Raw genomic sequence first — 8,651 nt, 5'->3', positions numbered from 1 at the left:
ATGTAAGGATATGGTAATGGATCCGTACTCGATCCGGATCCGTGGATCCATATCCGTTTTTTTACAGATATGTCTTAAAATTTTGGACTTGACGGATACGGGTCGAATTCGAATCCTAAGCTATAAAACGGATCTATATATGGGTCTAACAAAAAAACCCGTATTCAGATCCGTTTACTTGCTATTTTTTTTTAAAAAAAAAAGTTTATTTTTAAACTTAGGCCTTTTCCACAATATGTTACATCACTATTCATATTATTTCCCTTATTGTTCCTTTAGTCATACTGACTCACAGTTTGCATGATTTATTTTTGTTTTATTTTCTTTTTAATTTTATTTTAGGAAAAATTGCAAAAACCCACCTTTTATAATACCTTTTTTTTAAAAAAAAAAAAAAAACACCTTACAAAAATTTTCTTGGGAAAGCACACCTAAAACCACTTTTTTTTTTTTTTTTTTTTTTTTTTTTTTTTTTTTTTTTTTTTTTGCGAAATAACACCTTAAGCTGGTTTCCGGTGTTAGACTTGTTTTTTTAGCGTTAACTTTGCACGTGTGGGTCACATGATCTCATAAAACCACCTTCTTTTAAATTTTTCCCCTTTCCCTCACCGCCACCACCACCACCTCACTGCCATACCCACCAACACCACCTCGCCGCCACTACCAATTCACTACCACCCTCACCAACACCATCTCATCCAATAAATCTACTCCCATGAAAATTCCAACCTTGTTAATTCACCCCCATCAACCCAAAAACTCCACCCCACCTCCTCCCCCCTTTCTCCATTGAATTCCAATATTGCAAGCACATACAGGAAAAAAAAAAGGAATCAAAGACCACATTGGTGGACATCCTAAACACATTGGCCCCTCAAAATTATTGCTAATTTCATCCTAAACACATTAATTGACATGAATCAGTCCCAAAATAGCAACCCTAATTTCCAATTACAAACCCTAATATATGAAAATTTGAAAACCTAGCAAAAATTAACAAGCAATTTCATTAATTAAAACAACTTACTAGCTTCGAAATTAGGTTAATTACAATAATTTGAGCTCAACAATGGAGTTTTTTTCTTCGATGGAGAGTAATTGAGGCTTGGTTGGAAGAATAGAGGAGAGATAAAGTTCAATTGGAGGGAAAAAGGAGAAAAAAATAAGAAAGAGGGGTTTATATCGGGACCATGTGCGACTCACGTGAGAGTCCATGCCTGAAAACAGTTTAACACCGGAAACCGGGTTAAGGTGTAACTTCGCAAAAAAAAAAAAAAAAAAGTAGTTTTAGGTGTGATTTCACAAGAAAATTTATATAAGGTGTTTTTTCACAAAAAAGGTGTTATAAAAAGTGGTTTCTTGCAATTTTTCCTTTATTTTAATATGTGTCAGAACCATTTAGGATCCGTTTTGGACCGGGATCCATAGGATCCAACGGATATGGATATGGATCTCCCTTTTCCATACCTGACTGATCTGGATCCTGGGTACAAAAATGGATCTGGATCTAGATCCAGTCGGATCTGGTCCAAATCCGACCCGTTGCCATCTCTAGTTCCCTATGGTTTGATAATTGGTCTGGGTTAGGGCTCTTAAAAGCCTTATTGCTGGCCCCCTTCTCCCTCACCAACAAGGCGAGAAATTAAACACAATCATCAAAGATACACTAATAGAAAAAACTAAACGGACAGCCGCAAATGGCAATTGGTTATTGACTTCCGCTTCCAAAAACACCAAAAAAAAATGGAATAAGCAAATGGCAAGCGGTTTTGGATGAACCACTTTCAAAAATGTAAATGGCAAACGATTTAAACATTGAACCGCTTGCCATTTACTAAAAAAACCCTAAAAATTAAAACCCCATCCTACGCCTCCTTCTTCTCTCTCCTTTATCCCTCTCCCCTCATTTCTCACGCTCTCTCTCCTTTCATTTTTTAGTTTTCACTCCATCCTCACACCTCACTTCTCTTTCCTCTCTCCCCTCACGTCCTCTTTCTTCTCTCATCTCCTTCTCTTTCTTCTCTCATCTCCTTTCCTCTCTCATCGCCTTTCCTCTCTCGTCTTATCACCGAGAACAACCACTGACGTCGAGCACCACTGAGCAACCCATACCCTCACCGACCACAACAACCACTGACGCCGAGCACCACCGAGCAGCCCACACCGAGCTCCCACAAGCAGCCCACATCAATCAACCCAACGATCAACTAATTTTCATATCTAAGTTTATGGTAAGAATTTCGACCGATTTTTTTTCCCTTCAAATTTCATCTTCTATATGAATTTCTAGGTTGTTAGATTATGTTTTGCTTTGAATCGGTTAGATTATGGTTTTTTTTGCAGCTTTTGAGTTGAAAATTGGTTAGATTTATGGTTTTTCTCTTTGTTAGATAGTTCTTCTTTTTTTAATCTAAATTTTTAGGTCGTTCATGTTTTGATCTAAGTTTTTAGATCTTTCGTTTTTTGATCTAATTTTTTTTTTTTTTTTATGTTTGTCCGTGTTTGATTCAAATTGCGGTAGTGGCGTCAGTTATGGTGGTGGCAAAATAGCAGAGCGGTGGTGACATCAATAGTTTTTTATTTTTATTTTTATTAAAATGTAATTTTTTTTAAACAATATTAAAATTTAATATTACAACTAATTATTAATGGAAATATATATTTTTATACATATGTTTTATTTTTGTGTATCAATTTCTGTGAAAAAATAATTTTTTTAAGCCATAATGGGTAGCGGTTCGGAGCAAAACCGCTTGCCATTACCTTAAAATGGGAAGCGATTTTGAACCGCTTGCCATTTAAATGGACAATGACAAGCCCCCCAAGTGCAAGCGGTTCAAAAACCGCTTCCCATTAGGTTTTTGAATCGCTTGCCATTTACTATTTTCTACTAGTGATAACAGTTGGGATCTTGACTCTATCCAAATTTAACTCCCTCCCAACATTCACATTGACATTCACATCTCTGCCATTCCTATTCGTAGTCAGGGGGAAGACTTTCCATTCTGTTCCTTGGGTAAAGGGGAATTTTTTTTATACTGCTACTGCTTATTTCTATAAGTGGGACTAGACTTATCCTAGGGGAGGTAGGAACTTCATTTCCGATCATTTTTGGAATCTTAATGTGAGATCAGCCATCAAATACCTTCTATGGTCATGTTCTTGGCAATATTTGCCAACTGCTGCCATCCTCCACCACTAGAAGATCATTCCTTCTGACTATTGCCCTGTCTGCCTAATCAGCCTGAAACCATAGCCCATGTGTTGAGAGCGAGATTGCCTTAGAGCTTCCGAGATATGGCTAGACATTCCCTATAACCAACACTTCTTCTTTGCACCTTTCCCTATTTGGTTTACCAGCAACATTAAGGACTCCTCTAACCACCATCTCTTCAATCTTGACTGGAGATCCTCCTTTGCCACTATCTGCTAAAGAATATGGCTAAGGAGAAATATGTGGGTGTTTGGTAAACAAAACATTACCACTCAAGAGTGGTCAGCTGCTACTAAAAGGGTTAGTTGTCAATGAATCTTTTTTGTTTGACCAGATAATACTATTGCTAAACCATTATGTACCATGAGTAATCCAACCATTGCTCGCTATAGTATTTAATTACATTGATGCTTTCCACTATGCAAGAACAATGAGTGCTGGGTAAGCTTGTATATGCAGAGATCAACAAGGTTCATGGGTGCAAAGGATTGCAACCCATGTCATGGTCACCTCCCCACTACTTGCTGAATGTCTGGCCATCCTTATGGCCTTCCAATGGTGCAACAGGAATAACGGGAATGAAGCTGTTATTCTGTCAAATTGTCAGAGATGTGTTAAGGCCATTACTTAGCATAGCACTCCAACTGATGATCTGCACAATTTTGCTCTTACTTGCAGGCACCTAAGCCAAAGTCTACAAGAGGTCAAGCTATTGTATGTGTCAAGGATGAAGGTGCAAGAGGCAGAAAACTAGCAAGGGAAGCCAGATCGAATCTTGCAGCTCAACCAACTGGAAACCCCTGATATGTTACTTTGTAAAGCAGTACTTTTAACCCCATCCCTTCTTTTGGATGATGTTCTCTCTAACTCTAACTTTGCTACTATTAGTCCTACTAGGATGTATGTGGGTGTTGTGCCACCTTATTTTGACCCCCACTGAGGGGAGAAAATTGGTTGTATGTTTGGTGGTTATTCCACATCCTAATTAATTAATATGATATTTCCCACCAAAAAAAAAACACATAATAATGATACACAAAAAATACTATTCAGACAATACTTTAATGGTACATTATACATGCATAGTAGTATACAAAAATGTACCACTATATCATTAAGAGACAGAAAATGTACCACCGAACTCCAGGTCATTCTCCTATGTGCATGCCAAAACCCAATCATGTTTAATGAGCAACACTTTTATAGGGGAGTACTGTACTGTATGTAGAGGTGTCAATTCGGATAACCGGATGGAGTTTGGGTCGGGTCTGTTCGGGTCGGATATGTTCGGATCAAAATTATCCTTTTAACTCGAATCGGGTCGGATCGGGTCGGATTCGGGTCAGGGTCTATCGAGTCTGGGTCGGATATGGGTCGGGTCAACTCCAGATCGGTTCACTTTCAGTTCGGATAAATTTGGATCGGCTTTAAAACGGGTTTAAACGGATAACTTCGGGTCGGATGAATTTGGGTCGGGTTGATTTCGGTTCGGATGATTTTGGTTCGGTCAAGTTCGGTTTGATTAAGATAAGGTTGATCCGTTGATTCATTAAATGGTCAGTTTCAATTCAATTCCTTTTTGTGCTTGGCTGAATTTTGGTCGAGCCCAAATTCATATCCAAATAAGGTTATTTTTAATCTAGAGATATTATTGAGTTTTTACCTTATTATTGGTTCAATATGATTATTAATTAAGAAGCACGAAGTTTTAGTTTTCTCATTTGATCAAGTTATATATAATTTTTATCTTAAAGGAAAATTGAGATTGAATAATTATCGATAACTTATCATACCTATATAAGTGAGACCGAGCTAGTGATATATTGACGAGTAATAGTTACATATGGTGATATATACAAAAAAGAATATCAATTTTTTAAGGTTATTACAAGGTTACAACTCTTCATCAATTGTACAATCTTACGAGGTTATGACTTCTGTACTATTAGTTTAGTTTATTACTAATTCAATTTGTATAAGATATTTGTTAGAGTTGTTAGAATTACTTTATTACTAATTCAATTTTTATATTAAAAACTTGTCATTATACATATTGATAGTTAAATTAATTGTTACGATGTACATTCTTTTTATTTGCGCATAAATCATTGCATATGTATGTAATGTGTATATAACCGTACGATGTATAATGCCTATAATTCTAGGATAGAGGAAGTAGTAATGAAGGAATGTTATGTATTTGTAAATACATAACAATGATTAAAATGTTCTAAAAACACATGGTAGAGAGAGAAAAAAGGAGAGAGATAGGAAGAGAGTGCTCTTTATATGGACTCCACCTACTTTTTGGTTAGATTGTCTCACGTGATGGGTTTGTAGTAAACTTAAGACTTCAGACTATTTTTTTGTAGTAAAAAAGTTAACTTATTAATAATTAGTAAATATATAGTATAAGAACTTGAATAAAAAGGTCAATAATCAATTATGGTCAGGTTAAATTCAGATCGGGTAAAAATCAAATCGAGTTAAAATCGGGTCGGGTTAATATCAGTTCGGGTCAAAAAAGATCGGATCTGATCGGTTATTTTTCGGGTCAATTTCGGATCGGGTTGAGCTCAGGTCGGGTCAAATCGGTTCGGTTTGAGTTCAAATCGGGTCAAATCGGATTCGGGTTGAGTTCAGGTCGGATCAAATTGGTGCCGGGTTAAGTTCAGATCGGGTCAAGTTCGGATTCGGGTTGAGTTCAGTTCGGTTACATTTCGAGTTTGGGTCTTGAATTTCTCGGATCAAATTGGATCGGTTACAGTTCAAAACGGATAATTTTTTTCGGGTCGGTTCGGGTTTGACACCTCTAACTGTATGACAAGGACAACATGCCAAATTACTTTTATTTTACTAAAATTTATTCTTGGCATCGATTACATACTTAGGCCCTGTTCTTTTAAGCTTTTGGGTAGAGCAGGAGTCAGCAGAGCAGAGCAGATCTTAGCAGAGTAGAGCTGTGCCGAGTCAAGCAGAGCAAATTTCATTGTTATTATTGTTGTTGTTGCTGTTGTTATTATTATTATTATTATTACTGCATTATTATTATTATTATTATTATTATTATATTTTTATTATTATTACTGCATTATTATTATTATTATTATTATTATTATTATTATTATTATTATTATTATTATTATCACTCTTACTATTATTGCATTATTATTATAATCATTAAATATTATTATTAAATATTAATTACTTATTATTATTAATTATAATTATCTTTCAATATTAGTTAGTATCTTTAAATATTAATTTTAATTAAAAAAATCAATTATTATTATTATTATTATTATTATTATTATTATTATTATTATTATTATTAATTTTATGCATTATTATTATTATATTATTATTATTATAATTATAATTATAATTATAATTATAATAATTATTATTATTATTGTTGTTGTTGTTGTTGCTATTATTATTATTATTATTTCTATTACTATTATTATCACTATATAAAATATTATTTATTATTATTATAATTATTAAATATTAATTATCTATTATTCTAATTAAATATTAATTATTATTATTATTATAATTCAATATTAATTATTATTTTTCAATAGAGCAGAGCAGAGCAGGACTCGGCAGAGCAGAGCTAAGTTGCTCTAAAGAACGGGGCCTTATAATGGTCAATGGACGATGTTCATCCCGTAATGTTACACAGTTTAATTTTGATTAATTTGATTGTCCATTACAAAAATCATGTGAATGATGACTAAATAGTTAATAGTACAACTCTGAGTAGTGTATGTACTAGTATGTCCATAGTGAATTCACCGATTCACAATTAATTGTATTGAATAGGATTAACTCTTCAATATTCTATGTACTGTTTATAATAGTATAATACTACGTATCATTTATTTAGCCAACCTCTACGAACATACCCTGTATAATCAACTCTATCTACAACTACTTTTCTAGTGGATTTTGCCATATAATGCTCTTGTAATTGGTGATGTTAGGGTATGTTCTCTTTTCCTAATTATAATCTGCTTTATGAAAATTGTAAGATTAATATTACATCATGAGTTTAACTTTGAAAATCTTGGATTAATAGTCATTAATTGATCAAGACAATGTCTCAGCTACTTCCATGTGAAATGAGATTAAGTTCTTAATTAGCATGATTGTTAGATATGTTTAGAAACAAAATGGTGTGATGGAAAAAGTATAATTGATGTTAGGTTGTAAAGGTAAATAGGTAATGGTGAAAATAATTACTGTACAATGTATGTTTATGCTAATCATTTCTATATACTTTTTTTTTATTATTATTTTTTTTTATTTTTTTATTTTTGTATAAAAATGTTCACTTATCTCGTAAATTGGTAAATACTACGGATTGATCGAACTGAACTAATTAGAGCTGAACAGAACTGAAAATAAGCTGAAAAGAACATGCCCTTATTAGAGAGTATCGTACAACTTTATGTAATACTCCGTTAGTGTTATGATCACTGTACGCTTAAAAAAGAATTTTGATCATTAAGAAGTTAGAAAGCACTGTGAAATGCTAACTCCACAATCTCCGTATAGTTTAAGCCCTAACTTTTAGAGACAAGATATACTATTTTAAACTTTAAAATACTAGCAATAAACTTTAAAACAAAACGTAACAAACGTGACCAAATTATAATACTCCCTCCGATCCGGCCCCGAATGATAGTCACTTTTGAAGAAAAATCACGGGAATTAAGGAGAATTAAAGAAAGTATATTGAAAAAGTAAATTTACGTTGGGTATGCAAAAAAGTAGAGAGAGAAAGTAATTAAAGTACATGGGAAAGTTAGATTTGCACAAACATTTTTGCAAATGTTAGAGAATTTTGGTAAAAAAATAATATTAATGGTACTTGAAAAAAGCAAATGTGACTAACATTTTGGGTCACTAAAAATGGCAAAAGTGACTATCATTCGGAACTGGAGGGAGTATGTTCTAAACTAGTTTTTGGAAAAATGATCAAGGTAAAAGTTAAGTGCCGAATATTTTTCCCAATTTTTGTTTTGTTTTTTTTGTTTTTTTTTGTTTTTTTTTTTATCTTTCTCTAATGAGTAAAATCTATTCTATTAACTATTACTAAAACAGAAATGCTGATGTCATCAATTCTCTAAAGTATCTTATGTGTCAAATTCTTATTAAAAATTTTCCCTCCAAACTCACGTATGATGTCATCATTATTTAAAATTTTTTTTTATTTATTTTGCTCTTTCATTTTATTTGCTAAAAACTAGGACCAAGTAGGTATGAAAATAAAAATTCGAAACTTGATTTTGGCATCAATATTGTTGTATACTCCATACTACTTTTGAATATCCCAATAAAACAATATTGTTGTATACCAAATAGATATTGTTTATTTAGCTTTCACTCTAAACATATAAGAATGCAACATTAAATATAATTTGTCTAA

The sequence above is a fragment of the Chenopodium album genome, chromosome 25, assembly GCF_948465745.1.
Source record: "Chenopodium album chromosome 25, dcCheAlbu1.1, whole genome shotgun sequence".
Taxonomy (NCBI): Eukaryota; Viridiplantae; Streptophyta; class Magnoliopsida; order Caryophyllales; family Amaranthaceae; genus Chenopodium; species Chenopodium album.
Note: the sequence above shows the minus strand (reverse complement) of the source record.